The sequence below is a fragment of the Podarcis muralis genome, chromosome 8, assembly GCF_964188315.1.
Source record: "Podarcis muralis chromosome 8, rPodMur119.hap1.1, whole genome shotgun sequence".
Taxonomy (NCBI): domain Eukaryota; kingdom Metazoa; phylum Chordata; class Lepidosauria; order Squamata; family Lacertidae; genus Podarcis; species Podarcis muralis.
Window position 1 is genome coordinate 75,479,570 of NC_135662.1, and position 25,017 is coordinate 75,504,586.

The following is a 25,017-nucleotide window of genomic DNA, read 5'->3' on the forward strand; positions in this document are numbered from 1 at the left end:
GCTCCGATCTGGTGGAACGCTCTGTCACAAGAGACTAGGGCCCTGCGGGACTTGACATCCTTCCGCAAGGCCTGCAAGACAGAGCTGTTCTACCAGGCCTTTGGCCAAGGCACAGTCTGACCTCCTTCGGTAATCCTCATAGAACTCCAGCCCAATGGTTGCCATTAATTTGATTTGAATTGATTCTAGAATGAATTGATTTTAGAATGCTGTATTATTTTACTGTTGTTAGCCGCTCTGAGCCCAGCTTTGGCTGGGGAGGGCGGGATATAAATATTTATTATATTATTATTATTAATTCACTAGTTAGGTAAAGGACTAGATAAATTAGCTCATAGTCATATACATGTATTAGCCAGGCTACAAGCATCTCATGGGTCAGTTAAAATTCACTAGCACTACCTAAAGCCTATAATCAGGGCTGATCTCTATGTTAGCTACAGACAGGCTTATCTCTATGTTAGCTACAGACAACTCAGTATTGCAAGACTCCATACACTACTCCATTTACTGATTCAGCAGGCAAACTCTGGCACTGGTTAGGCTCACCTCGGGCTCTGAATTGCACCCTTGCCACTCTGTGGGTCTCCCTTCCATTTTGCCACCCCCAGCAGCATCCACACCTGGGAACCTTTATTCCTCTAGATGCTGATGAACTCCAACTCTCATCGGCCCCACCAAGCTTGGCCAACAGCCAAGGATGATGGGAGTTGTATCTCAGCAACATGTGTAAGGCAAAATGTTCCCCACACCTGTCTGTACCCTTTCCCCCTCTTCCCAATGTCTACACTTGGCTGTAGCACTGCCAGCGAGAGACTCCATGTGCCTTCTCCATTTTGTCTACTCTGAAGTTCTTGGGCCTTCTCTTTACAACTCTTCCCTCAGCTTCTCTCCTTGCCACTGCTTGCTTCCTTATTTTCAGTAGCCAACACACCCACACGTGACCTCTGCTCCAACTTCTTCCTAGCTTCTCCTACCAGGGGCTGTTCCTCGTACCACCGAGACAAATTGCATTGCTCCATTTTAGTAGGATCATTTATCCTCCCCTCAGCTGTAACCCCTGAAAAGGGAAAATATACTTCCTCTCGTTTCTGGGGAACAACAGAAAATACCTCCAAGTTTTCATGGGAGAAGGAAGGGCTGGATTTCCTTAATTAAATCCTGTTTGTGAACAAGTCCCAGAGCAAGCATGAAGCACCTAAGAACCTCCCCATTCTGCTGTGGTTCCTCTGCTAGTGGTGACCAGGAGTTCCCCTTGGCATATTGGCCTGCCTCCAACAGAAAACAGGACCGGAAGATCTTGTCACGCCTTGCAGAGACGATGGGCAGCCAGGTGATTTCCACCCCCAATTTTTTTAAAAAAACAAACAAACCACCACCTCATTTATGTAAGGCAAACCAAGCCCTTCCCCACAACAACCACCACCACCACACACACATTAGATAAAGTCTCCTGCACCACCTCTGGTTTGTGAGTGATTTCTTTTCATTCCCACTCTAAATTGCTGAAAAAAGCTGGGCCAAAAATCCTGGCCCTGCTCTAGTCAATGGCCTCAGATTCCTCTTCTTTCTGTTCCTGCTGGTGCCTTGGGAGCTCATTCATTTCTAGCCCTACCTGGGGATACCAAGAGCTTGAAGCTGGGGGCTTCTGCATGCAAAGCAAATGTTCTCTATCTTTACATGCACTTGCGAGTTGTGCATCCTATATCCTGGTTGCAAAACAGAACATAGTCTCATCATGTCAAATGTTCTTTTGGGAACGGGAGGGCAAAGGACAAGGAAGAAGTGTGGGATGTAACATAAGCAGTCAAATACAACATTTCCTGTTTGCCTAGAGTGGACATGCAGGGAATGTCGGTCCAACCAGTTGAACTTCCTGTTACACCTGGTCTGGAACATCCTCCCTTTTCATGTGATCAGGTAAGGTGGGCATGACCCTTCCAGACCCCACAAAAGGTCCGTTCACGCAGCCACCTTCCTGTTTTTATGCCTTTTCTTCTCTTGGACTACACAGCAGCATGTGGGATGAATTCCCATATGGGATGAACTAAAACCCTCTTCTGTAACCCTAAGCTAAAGCCTGCCTTCAGGGCTCCAACTGTGAACTGAATGTGAGTAAACTTAGTACTTTTAAAAGAAGACTGTTGTGTTTTTATTCTTTTAGGAGGGAATCAAAGGGGTCTTACCAGGAATAGTAGAACTTAAGAGATTCTAACGAATCTGCAACTAGCTTCCTGCTGTGTAAAGAGGGGAATGTACTCTGCTGTGTGAATAAACTCACTGGTGTGAGTTAGGAAGGATAATATTTAATCAATATATCCTCTCCTACTACCCACAACATTCCAACAAGAAGTGCAGACATGGCTGTGTGGGTGGCAAAAGGAAAGAGGAAATAAGAGATTTAGGAGAACGAGAAGTTCTACCCCCTTCCCTACATTTAGTTTCTGATCTTTCAGGTGGCATGGTTTGGACACACTTTTCTTGGAAACCATGTGGGCTAGGAATCTTTTCAAAACAAAGAAGTGAAAGCCCTGTGCTCTCGCTCGGTGAAATTTTGCACATCAGAATCACATCTGTAGAATTAAGGGTCTACTAGAATAAGGCAATTAGCAGCCCAATACCCAAGCAAGCTTACTTGGAAGCAAATCTCATTGATTTATGTGGGTTTATGTCCATGATTACTTGGAAGTGTGCCCTACTGACATTTATTTGGAAGTAAGCTCATTTGAACTCAGTAGAACTTACTTCTAAGGCATGAGATCAGGCCATGTTACTTCTCCAGATGACACTTATCAACAATTGTTCCTCAGGAGGTCTTGTTTAGTACTGGCTCTTAACTGTTAAAAATGACCATAAGAACTTCATCAGTCAACTTGCACCCAATCCTACATATTATGTAGAAGCAAGTTCCACTGATTTCAGTGAGATATACTTCTGGTTGCTATGTTAAGGATGCAAGCACCAACCACTTACTCAAAAGTAACATAGCTAAAAAGGTAAAGAGAATTTATGATGCGAGAGGAGGAATCCATTTTATATTGTGGGTTTCAGCAATTGCTTATTAATAAAACAAACCTACTTCTGTTTTCTGTGGAAAAGATGTTTTTAGAAGTCCAACTGATGACACAAATTACTTGGTCAGCAGATCAAAATGTCAGCTGCAACAAGGGATTGCAAGAAAGACAGATGAATACAGGTTGCTTTAGAAAATACAAATTTTATTTGTAGCTTCCGGTTGCAGTTACTAACGCTGCCATTTTTGCAGATGGCCATGATTTCACAGAACACATGGGCATGGTGCAGTTTTGGAACAATGCTATATTTCAGGACAGTTTTAACAAAAACTGAAATATTTCTTATCTTCTACTCTCTTTTGATACATGGGGAGGAGGGGAACAAGAAAGGCTATGAACAATATTGCAAGCAGAAGATTCGGCAAGTTTGGGCAGTGTTGGTAAACAGCATGCAGAGCAGTGTTGTGTGATGTGCTTCCCCAACAGTTATTTCACTAACAAATTTCCTGAGTTACCCAATCAGCTGTTTTGACAAGTTAACATGTGGGGAGCTGCTGGCTTCCTGTCAGCAGTTTTACTTGACTGGGGAAAGCAGCTTTCACCATTAATATGCAGCCACTAATAGGTGACAAAAAAACAAGTGGTAGTGGTGACTTCTTTCCTTCGATTCATGCTCCTCCTCTCCATCTAAAACTTCACTTTCTGTTTTCTTCTCCAAACCAGCTGTGGCGTTCAGTAAAACAAAGGGAAATAATCCTACCCACATTCTATATGTCTGACCAACTATTGATCAGTTATTGGGTCAATACACTAGGCATTCCAAAAGCACAAATTTTTACTGATGTTTGTTTGTTTAGGTGACTGATTAACCTGCAGTGAGGGGTGTGTGTGTGTGTGTGTGTGTATACTACTACAGCTGTTGTTAAAATATACCATGCTACTGTTTGTACTCTAATAAATCTGGGAATCTTGTACCAGCCTTTAGCAAAGTCCCCTCCCCTCTTCCCCACTCTGAGACTGTGGTTCTCAGATATATTCTGTCACTTGGTGTGTTTTTTTAATGTCCTGTGGGCAAGGCAATAAACTGTTGATGGACTGACTCTGTGGCCTGTGGACAGACATTACCCAATCAGCATTCCAAGATATCTCAAAATCCAGTGTTTGGCCGGATCAACAGTTCAAATACATATATTTTTTTAGTTGGGCCTAGAAGTAGCAATTCAGATGTGACAGTTCCTCTGTGTTGGCAAATTCTTGATTAGATCTGTGCCTGGGTAAAGCTGCAAATCCAACCAGTCCATCACTGTGGTTTCCTCTAGACTAACTAGCCAAGGTTGAGCCTGGTCATTTGCATCAGCCTCCCATGTGAACAAGACAATGTTAACACACATAGGCGTATGGTAAACTTGTCGTCTCAATTCCCACATTGTGCGCAGATGTTTGAACCTCCCAAACTGCTGTGTCTAAGCAAATGGTGCTTCTGCAAATCCTTCCCCCAGCTCTTATAAATGGAAGAATTTGAGTATGGTAACAAGGTTTTCACCAGGAACCAAAATCTGAGTGTGGGCTCACTACTAAACTAATTCATCCATATTATCCTGCCAAAGTGCTGCCTGTGGAGGGTTTTGCCACACTTCAATTGCAGATGTGGGGGCGGGGGGGATGGGTATCTGGATCCAATGTACAGTACATCTTGGTAAATCCCATTCCTTGAAATGAATGGAGAGAAAGTTGGAAAGAAGAGAACTAAATGAAGAAAACAGGACTGTACAGGAAAAAATGCGAGAGAGGAGGAGAGTGTCTCCCTCTAGGTCAGTGTTTCCCAACCTTTTTTGGGCAAAGGCACACTTGTTTCATGAAAAAAATCTCGAGGCACACCACCATGCCAGATAGGGAAAGGTCACTTTTTACTTATGTAAAAAAAAAATAGTAACAGTATAGAAGGTAATGGTAGATGACTGTTAGGGTCTCCCCCCAAATGCAGAATTCTATTAATATCTTCCTTAGCGAGCCGCGTTAACCCCTGTAATGCTTTCTATAGAGTAAGCATAGGGGACACTGGGGGATGTGGAACCAAGGGGGCAGTGGGCCAAAAGAGTTCGGGATCTACTGCTTTAAACAGAAATAAGAGCCAGTGGGTTCTTCCTTTTTTAAAGTATCGTTTCAGCGGGGACAGCAGTCCGGATTTCAAGCGTCTGAGCAAAGAAGAGAGAGAGGGGAAAAAAGAGAGAGAGATTGATTTGTGGCTGCGCAAAGGGGGGAGGAGCCCAGGAGTAAAAGTAGGAAGGACGAAGGGAGGGGAAAGGAAAGTTAATAGAAGGAAAGGCGGGTGGGAGAGAAAGAGAAAGAAAGAGGGAAGGAAGGGGGGAAGAGAAGTGGAAAGGAGGGAGACCGAGGCGGGGGAGAAGCGTCTGGAGAGTTGCTCCGAAGTTTGGGGGGCCGCGGGGGTGGGCGCGCGTCCCAGGAGGCGGAGGCCAGCCCGGGCTGGGAGCCGCGCCGCGGCCCGGGGGCGGTAGGCAGACCGCGGCTCCTAGGATGTGGAAAGGGGACAGCGGCGCAGGGGGAGGAGACTCGCACGGCTAGGGCAGCGCGCAGGGGGAGGGGAGCGGGACGGAGGCGGGCGAGGGGGGCCGCGATCCCGCGCGCCGCGAACATGGCCTCCTTCCCCACGGGCCCCGCCGAGCCCCCCGGCCGGGGAGGGCGGCGCGCCCCCGCCGCCGGAGGAGAGCAGAGGCAGGAGGAGGAGGACGAAGGCGCTGCCGAGGAGGCGCGCCAACTTCTGCCAACTTCAGCGCCCGCCCCGTCGCCGCAGGCTCCTCCCGGCCGAGTCACGTGGCCAGCGTGACGAAGCTGCTCTGGTGAGCCAGCAGCAGCGCAGCACACGGAAACGGTCCCTATTTATCTACTTGCACATAAGGGTGCTTTCGAACTGCTAGGTTGGCAGAAGCTGGGACTGAACGACTGGAGCTTGCCCCACCGCGGGGATTCGAACCGCCAACCATGCGATCGGCAACCCCTGGGTGCTGAGGTTTTGCCCACAGCGCCACCCGCGTCCCTAGTGCTGCATGGTACAGCATAATTTATCATCTCCCCACTTCTGATATAAATGATATACAGAGGATGTAATTGTACTAAAGTTACATGAAGAGAACTTTTAAAATAAGGTTGTCTACAACTGCTTGTCGTCCCCCCCCCCTGCACTGGATCAGGGGTAGGGAACCAAGCTTCTTCTGCCTAATTTTATGCTGATAGGGGAAGTCTGGAGAGAAAGTTGAAAAAGAAACAGGGGGGGGGGGCAGTCAAGACAGACAGAATGGTGGAAAGCAGGGAAGCCTCTCAAGTCCATCACATCTGACCTCTGGCAAGAGCAATCTGTTCCTCTCCAGGCAGAGAAAAGAGATGGCCTGGCATTTATAGCTAAATAAAAAAGATAAAAAATGTAACTTATTGATTAGTGTCAAAAGGATGTTAAAGATATCCTCCTGGGCCAGGTGAGGGGGACGTTGGCTTTGCCTCTTGGCGGTTTGAGAAGCATCCCTGACCTTTGCGGGTGTCCACACACTTCCACGTCGCGCTCCTGGGATCGTGTGGGGACTAAGAGACGGCCGGAGGGGGATCTGGCGAGCCCCTGGGCACGATCACCCTCGATTACGGGGAGCAGGGGGCTCTTCTGAGGGGAAAGCGGAGCGCAAGGGGGGGGAGCGCGCTCCCCGCCAGAACCGAAAGGAAGAGCCGGTTCGGGGCGGGGGGGAGCCAGAGCAGCGGCTGCCCCCCTCCCGGCTCCCACGGGACCTTCCGCCTGAGGGAAACCCTTTTCCCGCCCCCGGAGAGCCTCGCGCGCGGGGTCCAGAGGGGGGAGGGGGAGAGAGGCAGAGAGCAGAGGGCGCGCACCCCCCCAGCCACGCATGCGCGCCTCAGCCGCGCCTGCTGGGCGGTCCTTTCCCCTGGGCTCCGCCCCTCGCGACACAGGGCCGCCCGTCGCAGCGTCGTCCCGCGGGGCTGGCGCCGGGCGCGGCCACGGATAGAGCGAGCGAGGAGCGAGAGCGCGCCCGCCCTCGGCTGGCTGACTGGCTGGGCCGGCGCGGCGAGGGGCAGAGGCGAGAGGCTGCGCGCGGATCTGCCAACTTCGGCGCCCGCCCCGTCGCCGCAGGCTCCTCCCGGCCGAGAGCCAGAGGACGGCGGCAGAGCAGGAGGAGGAGGATCGGGTTTGGCGACGGCTGCTGCGTCCTCTCCAAGCGCGGGGCTGGCCTCCGCCGCGCCCGATCCTCTCGCCTCTCGCCGCCCGACTCGCCCGCCTCCCTCCCACGGCACACCAGGCAAGGTCTCACGGCACACCAGTGTGCCGCGGAACACCGGTTGGGAAACACTGCTCTAGGTGGAGGAATTTGGCAGACAGTGTCAGCCGGGTGTGCTTCCTATAGCGACAGATTCTTCACAGTATCATTAAACACGGACTTTAATTGAACTAGGTACACGGAAGTTGCCTAATTGTCCTCTTCTAATGGATTGGCCTCATTAGTGCAGTTCATTTGGTACCCCCAAAATGTTTGCAGAAAAAATGGCCAGCCTAGCAGATAAGAGACAGGGCATGGAGAAACGCATTGAAATGGTTGCCCCTATTTCCTCAGCACAGTTCTTTGAAGGCCATTTTGCAAGATACTAGACAGTGAAGATTTTCCAGAGCCTACACCCCAGCATGGCCATTTCTTTACCCTCCCCCCCCCCATTCATCTAGATTAGAAGCATTTTTTTCACTGCTACATTGGAAAAAGGAGTTGTGATAGTATGGCTGGACTGATGCACAATCTTAACAGCGAACAGAGATCACCACCGCTTAATATTAAGCAGAATTTCATTCACATGGGTTTGTAAAATTGATGCTGAGTCTACAATCTCCCTCTCCCTCTGCCCCTTTAAATCCACTGGAGCATTTAACAAGGTGCTTATGCAAGATGGATCTGCTGGCAAAAAAAAAAAGGATTCCCTCCAATGCTGTCCTACAGGTCTGGGGAGATCCTTATCTCAAGATGCCTGCCTTTGTTCTGCCAATTCTGATAAGTGCCTGACTAACGATGGAGAGAGACTTGCCTCGTCCGTCTTCCCCACCCTGCTCTGCTACGCATGCGCGAGGCGAAGACAAAGGAATAGGTAATTACAAGAGAGTTTCATTCATTTTCCCTGCAGTATCGCCAAAAGAGGAGCCCAGCTGGGAGGTTTTCTCACCCAACGCAGACCCGGTGTCGTAGACGACGTGTGAATGCGCTGACCTCGGGGACGGCTACTTTAAAAGGCATCCCCAAAAAAAGAAAGCGTGGTACCCGGGAGCCTCATCTCCGGGAGCCACTAAGATGCGCTCGTTTTCATGTGCCATGATTCGGTGGCTAACGCAGCAGAGGGGTGGAGAACGGAGAGAAACTGCAGGATCTCTGATTTACAAGAAATCACATTCGCTTGGGGGTGGGGAGAGGATGCCGCGAGGGGGCTTGCTATGCATATTCATGGCGGAGCGACGGGGATCCATGCAGTATTCCTAAACTCCATGGAGATGGTGTGGATCTTTGCATTGAAGCAAAAAAAATCCCCAAACCAAGACACAAACGCTTCTGGTCTTGCAGGCTTTTCATTTAAGCAGGGTGGGAGATTAAAATGTTTGTGGCCACTGCTATCATATCCCCCCCACCCCGCCCCCTCCTCGTCTGTCTTTCTTTTTCACCCCACACTGGTGACCAATAATAAAACCAGAAGCTCTTTTCTTCAGGATCGCTTAAGAAAGAACAATCACACAGTGTAATACCCCAGGATGGTTTTAAAATAAAAAATTGGCAGGCATCCACTTTACACCTCGCCCGCCCTCTGCTAAGTGAAGATTGAAGGGGTGATTTTTTAAAAAGGAGGAGGAGGGGAAACACGTTTAGCCAAAATACACACGCACAGATCGTTTAGGAGTTTTCTCCAAAGTGCTCCACAGGTAATATAACTGCGAAAAACCATCCTTTCAAGCCCAAGCTGAGGCTCTCATGCCATGTTATCTCGCATTTACGCTCTTCCCCCCCTCCTTCCTCTCCCCCCTCCCCTGCATGATCTTAACATGGATGTACGCCCCCCTCCCCAATATGCCTTCTTCGAGATATCCATGCTATGCAGTCCATATTTATTTATTTATTTATTTATTTATTTATTTATTTATTTATACTGTACATATAGATAGATATATATTAAAAAGATGGGGAAAGAAATCTGTAACATCCCCTCCAAAAAAAAAAAGTGGCTTTAAAAAAATTAAAGAGAAAAAGAACCCCAAACCCTCCATCCCGATTCCCCACATCCATCCCTTTCTCCATCATGCCCGTGGACGTCTCCATGCAAAGATTTCAAGACATAGGCACTGACTTAAATTTCTCCCTTTCATAGAAACCCAGGCATGTGGGCTACCTAGATTTTGCTTCTCCCTCTTTTAAATATATATATAGCTCAGAAAATCTCCCAATACACATACACACACACACATTTAAAATTTCGAGAGAACAAGCGGTTTTCATTTTTGGAGGCGGGGGCGTTTGTTTCAACAGCGATAAGAACCGGATCGACCAGCTGGCTGCCGCGTAAAAAAACACAGAGGGGGGAAACAAGAAAATCCAAATTGTCTCCAGCCTCTCGGATGGCTCTTACCTCGTTCCTTTGCTCCTCTGTCCCCTTTGGCGCGGCTGCGAGGCTGGGGTCACAAAGAGAGAGAGAGAGAGCGGAGTCCCGGCTCGCCCTGGCGCCCGCTGAGTCTCGCCGGAGATCTCCCTCGCTCGCTGGCTGGGAGTGTAGTGGCTGGAGCTGTGGCTGCTTGGAGTAACGCCGGCGCCGCCGCTACTGCTGCCGCTGCATTTCTCCCCCTCCCTCCCGCTTCTCTCGGTGACAGTCTGTGGGCAGTTCAAAAGCCACACATGCACACGCACGCACGCGCGCACAGACACGCGCACCGGGTTTGGTTCCTCTCTCTCTCCTCACCCCCTCCGCGCGCGCGCGCACCCACCCACCCACCACTCCCTTACCTTTTTTTTTTTCTTCTCTCCCCCCCCCCCAATTATTTCACCCAAAGCTCATCAGCTTCAAGAGATGCCTCCTTTCGCCCTTAGGGGGCGGTCCCGAGCCAAGGTTTTAAATATCCGCTTTGCGCGTTTCAAGACGGAGTCTTGTTTTGGAAGGCGCGTAAACATGCCCACCGAGCTTCCAACCCCCACGTGAAAGGATGGATCCCGCGGTGGGGAGGAACAGCAAGGGCAGATCTCTCTGCTGGTGGATTCTGACTCCTTTCCTAAGAGATCTTGCAAGCCTTCAGAGGTGCTTTTTACTTCGCTTCCCCTGCCTCTTTATATATTACTAATATTATTGTGGTTTTTACGCACGGGGCGGAGCGCAAGCGGTCGTCGTTGTTGGCATTCTGGCACCGCGCGGCTGGATGGGGAATGGGAGAGACGCGCGCCAGCAGAACGGGCTTCTTCTGCGCGCTCTGGGCTTCCTCGAAGGAACGGCAGCTTGTGGCCAAGGGATGGCAAACGCGGATGGCGAAGGGATGAGGAGAGGACCACCCCGGGGAGGCTTCCGCGCAGGAGTGCGCGGCGTGCTGCGTTGGGTTGCAGGAGGGCCGGAATGCTTGCATTTAAAAGTGCCACCTGCTTGGGACATCGAGGAAAACCTTCCTCTGGTGATGGGACGATTGTGAGACAACGGAGAGAAGGAGAGGGCTGCGTTTTAATCTCGAAAGCATGGAGGCAACTGTACTCGAAAGAGTGTGGGAAAAGGATGCTTAGGAACTGGAGTATGGACATGTTGTAAGGGCAAGCAGGATACTTCGCCATGCACGAAAGATGTGTACGAACTGTCTGAGATATAAGCAACCGCTTATTAAACTAGCTACAAATTGTCTCCAAATGTTCTGCAAGCTGGCGACCGCCCCCTCCTTCAGTGAGCAACGTGAAGGCAACGATTTTGTGTTTTTTCCTATCACAGAGCAAGCAGTGCGTGCGTTTAGCATGCTGCTAAACAGAGATTTTTTTTTAATTGGCGTGGGGTTTGTATTTGTAGTTCTGTAGCGCCCTCTGCTATTTAAATGACTGCATAGCAGGGCATACTTTTAATGATTATTTTTTAAAGTTAAAATAATGGGGCATTAAACTTTGCATATTTTATTGAAGAATATTCAGAAATGAAAGTGAAGCCGTCCACAAAGTATATGCCAATCTGAAAAATTTCTTAGAATAAGCAGATCTATTGCCGCATGACACTGGCTAAACAACTTCAAACAATTGCAACATAAAGATACAAGCCAAAATCTTCTTTTTCAAAATATTTTTAGAAAATATGTATATATGGCAATGTATTGTTGCTTTTGGTTCGTTATGAAAAGTACAATACAAAATTGTGCCTGCAAATTGAAGAGCAGGAATTCTATACAAATGAATTTAATTAACTTGAAGTTGATAAAAGTAATTTGTACTAAGAATTTTGTCTAAGGCACCTGTTTCATTGCTGATATATATTACACCAAAGCATGGTTTCATGCATGGCACCAAAAACACTTGCATTTCCTTCATCTGTAATGTGAATGTAAAATTGCCTAGAATGTATATTGAATTTTAAATGGCATTTCCCCCTCTCTCCTGCACTGATTTTCACACATATCCACAGCAACAATATGAGAGGCTCAAAAGTGCTTTGTTTGCTCAGCATGTTTGCTCAGAAGCAAGTTCCATTTAGTTCAATGAGATATACTCCCTAGTCAGTGTGCTTAGCAGCCTATTCCTGTTTTACTAGAAGAAAGTCCTATTGTGTTCAACGGGACTTACTCCCAGGTAAGGTTTGCAGCATCAGTAATGTGCGCAACACACCCTAGCGTAATTTCTTCTGAAATCAGTGGAAATTACTCCAGTGGCTTCTGCCAGTGGGCTAGGATGAAAGTTTGCAACTTTCATGGATCGAGTATATATTATACTGGATCCAACTTTCATGGATCCAGTATAAAAAAGATAAGGCACTGAGGAAGGAGACAAAACACTGCATAGCAACTACATCAGAATGGTAAATGGGTCCTTTCAAATTCAAAGACTTAATATTCACCTATTCTGTTCTATACCATAAAGCTTATCAGGAATGTCCATCCAGTATTTACTTAAGCTTTGGTAAACGGAATTAGTGTAGAAAGCTTAACAGGTGATCAAAAATACAGACTATTGGACCTCCTTCCCAAGACTTCTGGTAAAGGGGGAAAAATGATATGTAAAATTCATTGTTTCGGTGTACAGAGCTGCATGGCTGCAGAAGCAACAAGCCTGTTAAAATTATTTACATATAAATCACCACCAACCATATTAGAACATACGGAAGTAGCTTGTACGATCGAGAAGAAAAAATGCACTGGAGAATGCAGCTCTGTTTTCTTGGAGAGAGCAATAGAAAAAACTATTAATTTCTCATTTGTAGTAAGCATGCTAGACAAATTCCGGCTGCCGAGAGCTATGCCAATAAAGCAATGTTCACCTAGTGTGGTATCTAATTTCTTCTGAAATTATGAGTCGGCGTTCTGAAGAAATGCACACAAGCAAAGTTGCTCCATTGATATATCCCCATTCAAATATCCAGTGAATCCGACTCTTTATTTTAGAGTTTGCCATGCCACATCATTCCCCAAAACGCACACGTACTAAGTAACTGGCTCTGTTTTCCTGATGGAGACAGCAAGCCCAGCAGACAGCGTGATTGGAATATAGATCTACTCATTGCTATGGAAACAAGAGACAAAGCCTGCATGAGGATTAAGAAATGCAAATCCACTAGAATGTGGTTTGTGCTTTTCTATTAAGCTGTCCCTGCACAGGCTATAAAAGACCTGTAATATATTTATGTACGACTAAGTGACTGGTATGAATTGATAAAACCGTTAACTCCAGTATTCAAATTATTGTAAATCAGTGCTAAATGTCATTTATTTGTTTCTCCTTGACACCAATGTACAGTTAACTACCTTGTAAAAATCAATTCAGAAGTGTCCTAAGCATGAATAGCTAACACATTTATGCATTAGCCTTCTAAATATATTTGTGAAAAGATTTTTCTGCAGCCATAGCTACTACATTTCCACTGAGAAAGCAGTATTTCCCCCTTGGAAAGCTGGCAGCATTTTGACGTGTTTCCTGGACTCTAGACTATGCTACCCCTATTTATCCAGAGTGCTTTGAGGAGTGTGGTCTATGGCTGCAATCCTATACTACTTACCTTTCCTGAGCAAGGTTCTGGAGCAAGTGGTTGCAGACCAGATCCAGGTGCTTTGGGAAGAAACTGATTTTCTGGATCCATTTCAATCGGTATAGGCCCGGTTTTGGCACAGAAATTGCTTTGGCCGTCCTGTATGACGACCTCTGTCGAGAGAGAGACAAGGGAAACCTGTCCCTGTCAATTCTTCTCGACCTCTCAGTGGCTTTTGATACCCTCAACCATGTTATCCTTCTGGAGTGACTCTCAGAACTAAGTGTGGGTGGCACTACTTTGCAGTGGTTCCAGTCCTACTTGGATGGTAGCTCCCAGAGGGTGTTACTTGGGGAGTGCTTTTCATCCCCTTGGAACCTTCAATGAGGGGTTCCGCAGGACTCAATTCTATCCCCCATGTTGTTTAAAAGATGTTGTTGGACTCCAACCCCCATAAGGACCAGACAGCATAGGTGATGGTCAGGGATTATAGGAGTTAAGAGTCTAACAGCAACTGGAAGACCACAGATTCCCCTGAAGGTCTAATCTAGATTTGCATTTGAGTCAAAATTAGGTGTGCTAATAAGAGCATACTATTCCATGTCAAGAGATGGTACCGGCCCATAGCTAACCTCATAAGTAGAGCTCCAGACAAAGCATAGGATAATCCACCTAAGGTTATCAGGACAGTGGTGTCTCGGGCTACCATAGGAATAACACAGGTCAGCCTGAGCTGTTTCATTTGAAAAGGGTGATGCAGGGAACAGCAGCTTATGAACACTTCTCCATGTGTTTCGTGCTCTTGGTAGCACTTGTGTCAACAGAGTCTGCCCCAAGTAAGAAACCTTTTTCTTGCAGATGCCTTGAAAGCACAACTTAGGTGCTCCTTTATTACTTCAGAGAATTCTACAAGGCAGAAATGCAGAGTCCTGTTCTTTGATCTCTGTTAAGGCTGAATTGTTTCTTGTGTGGTATTTGTGGAAACATCATTGTAAGAGGTCTGAGTTATTCTTCCCCAGAATGTGTAGTTTCATTCATTCTCACCGGGCGCAAACCGTCAGCTTCTCTCAGTTGTTCATGTTTGGGTGCCACCACATTTGCGGCACGGTCGTGCTCTTCAACGGTCCCGACCCCTTCTTTCACGCTCTCCATGGCCAGCTTGACAGGTATTGGTGGATCCGGCATGGGTTTGAAAAAGGAGATATTTGGCAGGTTCAGGGCAAGGGGAGCCGAAACGGGAGCTTCCAGGACTGGCATTGCCTCGGCAAGGTCTCCCTCGCACTCCTCCTGTAATCATATCAAATATACCACATAGTCAGGATGAAAAGTCCAGTGAAACAATAACTTTCCAAGAACCACCCTTTCCCTTCTTATTCCAGGTGCTGCTACTGGATGTGCCTTGATTGGTATTGATTGAGGGCCCTCTCGGTGGCAGTTCCCCACCTGTCAAATGCACTCCCTGGTGCAATGGGAACATGGTCACCCAGTGAGTTTTAGAACTCAGTGTGGATTGGAACCCTGGTCTCCCCTGGCCTAACACTCAACTGCATCACACTCACTCACTTGTGACCCCACAAAAGGAGGGCATTTTCAGCCCAATATTTAACTCTGGGGTAAATAGCAACCCTGGGGAGGCAGCTGTCAACGTTTCCCTTTTTTTGAGGGATATTCCCTTATTCCGAATAGGATTCTTCGCAAGAAAAGGGAAAAGTTGACAGCTATGGGCAGATCAGAACTGGGGGGGGGGGAGGGGTTGAAACCCCTCTAAGCAACATCATGTGTGAACATCCCCTCTTAATTGCGGCTCTTTAGTTAAAAAGCAACTGTGGAAGGGCACATCATGTGCTGACAGTGCAGCCCTGTGTGTGCCTCTTTTTTCAGACTTCTTGGGTTCAAGGGGGCTTACTCTCAGGTAAGTTGGCATAGTAGAGGATGGGGAGGGAGCACCAGGCTGCACCACAATTACCTGAATACCCTGGGCAAGAGCTGCAGCTTCACTACCTTCCTTTTCATCTGCACCCACTAGCTGCTCCTTGGCATCAGACACCTCAGTTGTTACTTTTTCTAAGAGAAACACAATTTTCTCCGTTTCTGCGGAGGTCTGAATCCATATCGGCTGAAGAGCTGTCAGGGGCGCCTTGGTGACCTGGTCAAACTCCTCCAAGTAGTATTCCACTTGAAATCCATTGAGTAAAAACTTGAAATTGCTTGAGTACTCAAGAACGTTCTCTCTCAGTCTCTGTTCATAATACTGAGCTTGCAACAGATACGGCAGATAATGAAAACAGATACAAATTTCCATAAAATCTACCTGTTTCAACATAACCAGAGACATGGGCTCCTTGGTGACATGGTGAGACTCCTCCAAGTAGTATTCCACTTGAATTCCATTGAGTAAAAACTTGAAATTGCTTGAGTACTCAAGAACGTTCTCTCTCAGTCTCTGTTCATAATACTGAGCTTGCAACAGATATGGCAGATAATGAAAACAGATACAAATTTCCTTAAAATCTACCTGTTTCAACATAACCAGAGACATGGGCTCCTTGGTGACGTGGTCAGACTCCTCCAAGTAGTATTCCACTAGAAATCCATTGAGTAAAAACTTGAAATTGCTTGAGTACTCAATAACATTCTCTCTCAGTCTCCTGTACTCTACACCCTGCTGTTTGAAAGTTGCCATTAGCAGCACTGGCTCTGAGAGGGCACCCAACCCTTCCTCGCCGATATTTTCAAGCAAGACTAGGGTTCCAAACTGGATGGCGTTCTCCAAAGTCCTTACGTAAGTGGAGTCAGACACCTTGATAATGGAAAGATTATAGCTTGCTGCTTCCGTGCCCCTATCCTCTTTTCCTCCCAAGCTCATCTTTTCAGCCCTTTCCAGCTTATTAGAGTATTCCTCAATACTGTTTTCAAGTTCTTTCTTCCGGTTATTAAGTGATTCAAGTTCATCGTTCAGGTCCCGGAGGCGGTCAATTACTTTCTTTAGTTCGTCTCTGTCCGAATTGAGCTTCTGCATCAGTAGAGTGTGCAACCCTTCCTCTTTCCTGAGTAGTGGATGTTTTGGGGCCACCACCTTTGCCACCCGGTCGTACACTTCCATGGATCCAACTCCTTTGCACATTCCTTTGCAGGCAGATGATACAGTTGGCTCTATGAAAGATGGCTGAAAGTCCACATGGCTGAAAGTCCACAACTTCTCTCTACTTCTCTTCATTACAGCTGGGAGGAAATTCTCTTTGTCAGAAGTCTTCAAGGAGTCGAGGAATTTCAGGTCCCTTGCAACCATTTTGGAACTACCTGAAATTTGAAATAAATACATATATATTAAAATGTTGTCAAAATATAAATATCTCATTTTAAAAATCTGGAAGACTTTCAACCTTGCTGTTCTTTCCCCTGTAATAGTTTTGGGAGCATCCAGGTGATTCTTAAGCCAAAGGAAATGGATAAGGTCATAAAATGACACTTGTATCTATGGTTCATTTTATTGCATTGAATGCAGGGGGAGGGGCTGATGCCCATTGGACTTGTAGGGCAGAATACGGGAGAGTCAACAGTAGTGGGGAGTTGGAGCCAATGACAGGCAGAGTGAACTAATTCTGGCTTTGTCCTCAGCCTGCTGAGTTCTAGAACAGCAACACTGCAGCTAAGGAGGAGCAGGAGCAGATGGGGGCTGGCTAAGGACAGGCTTAGCTTGGTAGGGCACTTCCCCACTTGCCCTAATGCACTAAGTCTACTGGTTCAATGTCTTAATGTATGATATAAAGGGATACAATGACAATGCTCAATATCAGCAAAGAAGCACCTGACAACCCCTCCCAATAGAGGATTAAAAAAATAAATTACCGCTTCCAGTTGAATCAGGTTTTCTTTCTGGCTTTTTTCCCACGTTTTCCATGCCCAACTTGGCAGGTCCTGGTGGAACGTTTATGCAGTTGACAAATGAGGTGTTTGTCAGCTGCAGGGTATGGAGAGCTGAAAACGGACCTTCCAGGGCGGGCATTCGCTCCACCAGGTCGCTCTCGCACTCCTCCTGTAATGACATCAAATATATTCTCAGTAGGGATTTGATAGCCCTGGTCTCCCCCGGCCTAACACGCTAACTGCATCACACTCACTCTCTTGTGACCCCACCCACAAAAGGGGCAATGGTGGAGCTTCATGCTCTGTACCGGGGGGCAGAAAGAAGGCGGGGCGGGGTGTGCATCCTGGGGGCGGGAAGCGCTGCCTGTGGGGGTGGGGTGCCCAGCGCGGGGGCAGCTGCAATGGCACCCTGCCAGGATCATGCTGCCGGGGATGGTGTGCTCCCCCTGCACTCCTCTTCCTCTGCCAGTGAAAGGGGGGGCATTTTTAGAAATTTTTAGAAATAAATGCAAATGTTTTACCTTTAAAGATAAAGGGTAAAGGGACCCCTGACTGTTAAGTCCAGTCGCAGACGACTCTCGGGTTGGGGCGCTCAACTCGCTATACTAGTTGAGAGAGCCAGCGTCCAGCTTCCGGGAACGTGGCCAGCATGACTAAGCCGCTTCTGGCAAACCAGAGCAGCATACAGAAACGCCATTTTCCCTCCCACCAGAGCGGTACCTATTTATCTACTTGCACTTAGATATGCTTTTGAACTGCTAGGTTGGCAGGAGCAGGGACCAAGCAATGGGAGCTCACCCCGTCATGGGGATTCAAACTGCCGACCTTCGTATCGGCAAGCCCTATGCTAGTCACATGTTTTTCTTACCTCAGCATGTTTGGTGCCAGAAATTGACACCAAGAGAATTATCCAGAAAATCGACATCGTAATCTATGAAAAAAGAAAAGCAGATGAATATTGTTTTTAGACAGCTTTTAAATCCCAGAACACTTTCCCTCCCAGGCTGTTCACCTAACAACTTACCTATTTGCAGCTCATTTGCTGAAATGCCCTCTGTGCACCAGATAACCCCAATATAAACTTAACGTTGGATTGTGATGTAATCTGGCACCCCTGTCTTGAATTATTATGCCAAGATGGGAAAAGTTAAAATTGTCATTGCTAGGCAAAATTTCAGTGATAAAAATGAATGCTTTGCCTAGAATGATATTTTTATTTCAAATAATACCTCTTGTGACTGATTCACTATTTAAAGAATGGCAAAAGGGGTTTATCTAAGTGTTGTGGCAATGAAAAAAACCACAAGTTAAAATGAAATTACTGCAAGATGTAAAGCAAAGGGGAGGATTGGAACTGCCTGATTAGAAATTGTATTTTGCCACCTATTGCTTAGCGTGGATGAAGGAGTGAGTGATCCTAAGAAATAGGGGGATTTTGGAATTAGAGGGTCATGATTTAAGGTTTGGGTGACATGGATATCAGTGGTATGACAAGGTCAAAGTGAATGTGGACTTTCAAAATCATTTTGTTAGATGCACTATATTGAGAATCTGGAGTAGAGATAAACCTAGGTTGTAGGTGAAGATACCCCTATGGAGTTCAGTGCAAGACCATTTCATATGGAAACAGGTGACAGGTAAAGAGAAATGGTTAGCCTAGGGAGGCCAGATGACTTCACCTATTACAACTTTCCTTTTTATAGGTTTATTAGATTTGTGCATTGCTTCCCACTAAGAAAGTGTCAATGCTATGTACAGCTCTTCTTCTGGTTTGTGCCAGAGCATTCCTACATCCCACTCTTCCTGAATTCTGGGTGAACTAGAATAATTCCAGAACAAAAATTCCAGAACAGCAGCACATGTCCTTTACTACAGTTTTACGTTTCCCCAGTTCATTCTTTTGCATACACATACCAGTGTGCTCTGCACTTTTAGCATGACGCAGCACAACATGGGCTTCCTCTGTGACATTTCCATATCTTTCTAGGGCACAAATGAGATGGGAGAACTAACGCAGTTGCTCCCTCAGTCTTAGGGCGCAACAAGGTGGAGGTGGGCGAGCGGGAAGATGAAGCTCACAGGATCCTTATCAAACAAAGCAATATACAGTGTCATCATGGAAAGAGTGAGATGGATGGGGGATGTCTTAGCCATGACCCTGCAATGATGGCAAAGAAATTCCAAACAAGTCTGAACTGGCCCCATGAATAAGTCGTCAGCCTGAAAGTTGGAAAAGGGTAAATGGCTTTCAAATGCAGCCAAAGTGACATTATTACCAATAGGAACAGTTTGCTATCAGTCAATATGCAGAGTCAGACCAATACATTTTGCTGCCTGAAGCAAAAAGCAAAAACAAAACGGTGCCTCTTCAATCCCATTCCACGTACAGCAGCCAATTGAGCTGGCAGCTGAGTCTTACAATGGGGCAGACAAACTCCAGACAAAGCATGGAATAACCCACCTAAGGTTATCAGGACAGTGGTGTCTCGGGCTGCCATAGGAATAACACAGGTCAGCCTGAGCTGTTTCATTTGAATAGGGTGATGCGGGGAACAGCAGCTTATGAACACTTCTCCAATTGTTTTGTGCTCTTGGTAGCACTTGTGTCAACAGGGTCTGGCTCAAGTAAGAAACCTTTTTCTTGCAGATGTCTTGAAAGCACAACTTAGGTGCTCCTTTATCCCTTCAGAATATTCTACAAGGCAGAAATGCAGAGTCCTGTTCTTTGATCTTCGTTTAAGGCTGAATAGTTTCTTGTGTGGTACTTGTGGAAACATCATTGTAAGAGGCCTGAGTTACTCTTCCCCAGAAGAAGAAGAGTTTGGATTTGATATCCCGCCTTTCACTCCCCTTCAGGAGTCTCAAAGCGGCTAAGATTCTCCTTTCCCTTCCTCCCCCACAACAAACACTCTGTGAGGTGAGTGGGGCTGAGAGACTTCAAAGACTGGCCCAAGGTCACCCAGCAGCTGCATGTGGAGGAGCGGAGACGCGAACCCGGTTCCCCAGATTACGAGACTACCGCTCTTAACCACTACACCACACTGGCTCTCAGAATGTCAGTCATTGCACACGTCCTCTAAAATGTGTCCAGCCCATTCACTGCATGAGAGATATGTTGTCCCCCTTTGAATCTCCATCTTTTGAGTTCTGGCCTTAAAGGAACTAAAAGGTTGAATACTGCAAAGCATATCCATAAGACAAATGAGCTGGTGCAATAGGGTATTGTATGGCCTAATTAGCCGAGCCAATATTACTATCTGGTTATGGCAAAAGCTAAGGGGTGGAACAAATATTCTGACATGCAGCCCATGTTTCATATTTGACTCATCCTCTTCTTTCTTCTATATCCAATCCAGTCATTTCTTCCTGTCCAACTGACTATAATAATAGCTTTCCCCTTTCAAGTTGTGCCTTACATATCCTACTGTTTTTTTGCTGCTGTTGCTGTCTGTCCCATAGAAAATAAACAAAAGAGTGTGTGCGTCTGTGTGTGTGTGTGTGTGTGTGTGTGTGTGTCCTGACTAATCAAACAGCAACATAAAACAAAATAGGGGAAAAAATAAAATAAAAGTAGCAGACTCAAATAAACTTTGTGATCCATCAATATATGCCCAAAATCTAATAGCTGTGTTCCCCTCACAGAGCTGCAAGCTCCAGAGTTCCCTAGGAAGAGAAACTAACCTCTCAGCATCCTTAATAAACTCCAGTTCCCAGGATTTTAGAGGGGGGATTCATGACTGTGTAAATAGGTATCATATTGCTTTAAATGTATGGTGCAGATGGGGCCTAAAACCACCAGAAGATTAATATCTGGGGCAGAGAGAGGAAGGCAGAGGGCAAGGAAGACCTTACACAGGAATGGATGAAGTCACAGAATCAAAGAATCATAGAGCTAGAATGGAATAGAGGGTCATCTAGTTCAACAGCCTGCAGTGCAGGGGCTCAAAGCCATGACCCTTACCTTAAAATAAAAGCCATGGTAGGAACTGGGGAAAGCCAGAAGCGAAGTTGAATGAAATGACAAAGCAAAGAGTTGGGCTCAACCCAAGAAAGCAAACTGGGAGCACAGTAAAGAGGACTTCCAGACCAGCGTTAGTCTTGGGTGGGATTCAGCCACATCCCAGCAAATCCCGGTTGTGCAGTCAAGGTGATTGGGAGGCCTTGAACAACAAACCCACTCCTCCCAAAAGAATGGACTTTTTACAAAATATTCCCCCTCTGGGGAAAGCTGATAGTTTTCCAGGACTTCTGCAGCTTTACAATATGCAATTGGAAAGAACAGAGAGCTGGAGAAGCTTGTCCTTGTCATCCAGTAATCTCCTTCCATAGTTAGATTCACCTAGGAATAGAAACAACGCATTGGAATGAAATGGTAAGGTGTTTATAGAGCATGCAGAGATACCTTCTGATTAAAACAGAAGACTAAATAAGACTCTGCTCACAAGGTGACCGGAGCCCTAATACAGTGGGCACAGGGGGGAACTGGAAACTACAGTGGGACACTTTTAATAAGCAGCCAGATGTTAGCTGGCCTTGCGTTACTAGGGATGATGGAGGTTTGTCACAAATCCCAATATACTATGGGGTTTGTGAGGGCGTTTTGTGACAGGCTGAGGTGGGGTTTGTGATGGCCCTTTGTGAGTGGGCTGAGGCGGGGTTTGTGATGGCCCTTTGTGAGTGAGCTGAGGCGGGGTTTGTGATGGCCCTTTGTGAGAGGGCTCAGGTGGGGTTTGTGATGGCCCTTTGTGAGTGTGCTGAGGTGGGGTTTGTGATGGCCCTTTGTGAGTCTGCTGAGGTGGCGTTTGTGATGGTGCTTTGTGAGTGGGCTGAGGTGGGATTTCTGATGGCCCTTTGTGAGTGGGCTCAGGTGGGGTTTGTGACTCAAACCCTTAGGATGAGTCCCCAGTAGCATTTCATCTTTCAGCCTTGTAGATGTTAGCATTTATGGAAGTGGACAATAGCCCTTTAAAGAACACAGCAAGCTCCTCCGCAAAGGCAGGGCTAATTGCAGGGCAGGGTTTGCCAACCTCAACCTCTTTGCTGAGACAACATCCACCCATTAACCACAATCAAGAGAAAACTGCAGCCACTGGAGGTCACAGGACCTGTCCATGGTCCTGATAGGGCTTGCCTAAATCTGGGTGTATTTTTATTTTTATTTATTTCTTAAGATCTATACACCACTTGATTGCAAGAAAAGCTCAATGCAGCTTACAAAAAGAGTAAAACCATAAAATCATCTAAAAAAAGGAAACAACTATTGAAAACATTGAAAAATAAATAAGATCAACGATGGGCAGGGAGCAAATTAAAATGTATGTCAAGATTCTACATTTATGGATGTTTTTAGCAGGCTCCAAAAAGAGTAGAATGAAGGTACCTGCTTGGGAGTTCCAACTGAAAATATCAATTTCTGGGAAGAGATATTTACCTAATATTGCCTTAAAAAAAAAAAAAAGCCTGCTGCCACTTTCTCTGTGACCCCAGAGCCCCAGGGGATCAGAACTTTCATTGCACCCCTTTCCTGATCAGCATAAGAGGATGTCTGGAGCCCAGGAAACAGGATTTGTACAGCATTTATGTAGACTGATTAATAGATACTGAATTCTTGCCTGAACTTGTCATGAGTACTCTCAGGTACTATGACCTCTTCACCATTTTTTTCCTGAAGCAGACATCCAGCTGGTTGAGAGATGGCAGTTCTGCAGCACAACCCAAGTCCCATCCACGATAGCCTGATTAATCATCTTTGCTGCGATTGTTCCTTGGCCCTGGCCAAGTGAAGTAGTCTGGATGCTTTCCAAGCTGAAATCATCAAGCCTAGGGTCAAATATTTAAATACAAATTGTTTTAATAAATGTGCAGGGTTTTAGTGTCAGGAGCGCTATTCAAGAAACCCAAACCGAATCTTCTCATTTTTTTTTTATTTTTTTAAATATTTTTATTGAGTTTCTTTTCTTAGGTTCATATACACAAGATAGAAATAAGAAAGTACAAGAAACAAATACAAAGAAAAATAATAGAAAAAAAGGTTATTTCAATCCAACTTTCAATAGTTTTTTCAATATTCCAAAAGGACTTCCCCACATCCTCCAGACTCTGCGTTCTTTGCAATAAAAGTTTCAGCAAATTGTTACCTTGTTTCTTAACTTACTGTATCTTTCAGTTATTATGTTCCCAAATTCACAATCTCGTATCCCAACTTTGTTCATTTAAAATTAACATAATAAAGTTGATTCATATTACTACCTCTTTTTTCTTGTCTTAATTTCCAGTTTACCTAAACAAGTTGCTAAAGCAAAAATTTCCTAATCGTGCATATTTCTTAACATTCATACAACTTATAATGTTTTTGCAAATAGTCCTTAATTTTTTTCCAGTCCTCTTCCATTGATTCCTCACCCAGATCTCGGATTCTGCCAGTCATTTCAGCCCCGAATCTTCTCATTTAAAGTAACTGTCACCTTTAGAAGACATCTGAAGGCAGCCGTGTAAAGAGAAGCTTTTTAATATGCAATGTTTTATTATGTTTTTAGATATGTTGGAAGCTGCTCATGGTGCCACACAGTCAAATGGGTGGGGTACAAAGAAAATTATTATTATTATTATTATTATTATTATTATTATTAAAGTGCTTTTTTGAGGACTTTCAGGCAAGCTGCTGTTGGAAAGACTTCTGCACACAACATACAGCTAAATTAAGGAATGTCAGTAGGAAGCTACTTTATTTATACAGAGTCAGAACATGGGTTCATCTAGCCCAGTTAGGGTAACACGGACTGGCAACAGCTCTCCACGGCTTAAGGCAGATTTCTCTCCAAGCCTTACCTGGAGATGCCAGCAACTGAACCTGTGAACCTCTCCATGAAAAGGGTACCATGAACTGTGGTCTTTCTCTGATGAGTTCCCTTGGCTGCATTTTGTGTGCTGGAGAACAGGCCCTGGGGCAGAAGGGAAGGTTGGACCTACAGATGAATCTGACCCCGGAGATGCTGTCTCTGGGGATCCCAGTTTGGGAGTCTCATAAGAGCATAATAAGAACCAATGGCCCACCTAGTCCCGAATCCTGCTCTCATAATGCTCAACCAGATGCCTGTGGGCAACTTGCAAGTAAGTCTTGAACACAGCAGCACTGTTGCAACTGGCATTGAGAAGCATTACTGCCACTGGCCATGGAATCTCTGGCTCAAGTTTAGAATGGGGGACCCAGGTCTGGGTCCAGCACCTCATTGAGAGCCAGTGTGGTGTAGTGGTTAAGAGCAGTGGACTCGTGATCTGGTGAACCGGGTTCGCTTCCCCGCTCCTCCACATGCAACTGTTGGGTGACCTTAGGCTAGTCACACTTCTCTGAAGTCGCTCAGCCTCACTCACCTCACAGTGTTTGTTGTGGGAGAGGAAGGGAAAGGAGATTGTTTGCTGCTTTAAGACTCCTTAGGGTAGTAATAAAGTGGGATATCAAATCCAGACTCCTCCTCCTCATCTGCTTGCACTGCCATTTTTTTTTTTAAAAAAAGGGCTGTGCACTCCTCCTCTGGGTCAGAGTTTGAGCTGCTGCTCAGGGTGTGGGTAGTGAAAGATGCAGATTATAGCCTTGTTCAACTGGAAAGGCAGTATCATAAAAGAAGGATTTCATGTTGGGTATTTAAGAAACCAACATGCCATGGGATCAGCACCTGGCAACAGAACAAAAATAAGAGGTGGGGGGTTTGATATTTATCTTCACCATGTTGTCTGTGATGAAGAGTTGGGTGGCTGGGATGATTTTATCTTGTCTCAGGCATTGGAGGATGACCATGCGGTCAAGACCTGTGACCAGATTCCATTCACCAGGAAACTCTTCTTCATGAGGTTTGGCAGAACCATAAATCGTTTTCCACTCCACAACATTGGACTCCACATGATGCAA

The 25,017-nt window shown here is 46.1% G+C and overlaps 1 protein-coding gene across 1 annotated transcript in view; it reads right to left on the reverse strand.

The window, feature by feature from the left end:
- The window catches only part of BASP1 (brain abundant membrane attached signal protein 1), an 81,590-nt gene extending 71,636 nt beyond the window's left edge, over window positions 1–9,954 (reverse strand). Inside the window, exon 1 of the mRNA XM_028737939.2 lies at window positions 9,684–9,954. The gene's annotated coding sequence lies outside the window, so the exon portion shown is untranslated. The remainder of the gene's footprint in view (window positions 1–9,683) is intronic.
- Between the last annotated feature and the right edge of the window lie 15,063 nt (window positions 9,955–25,017).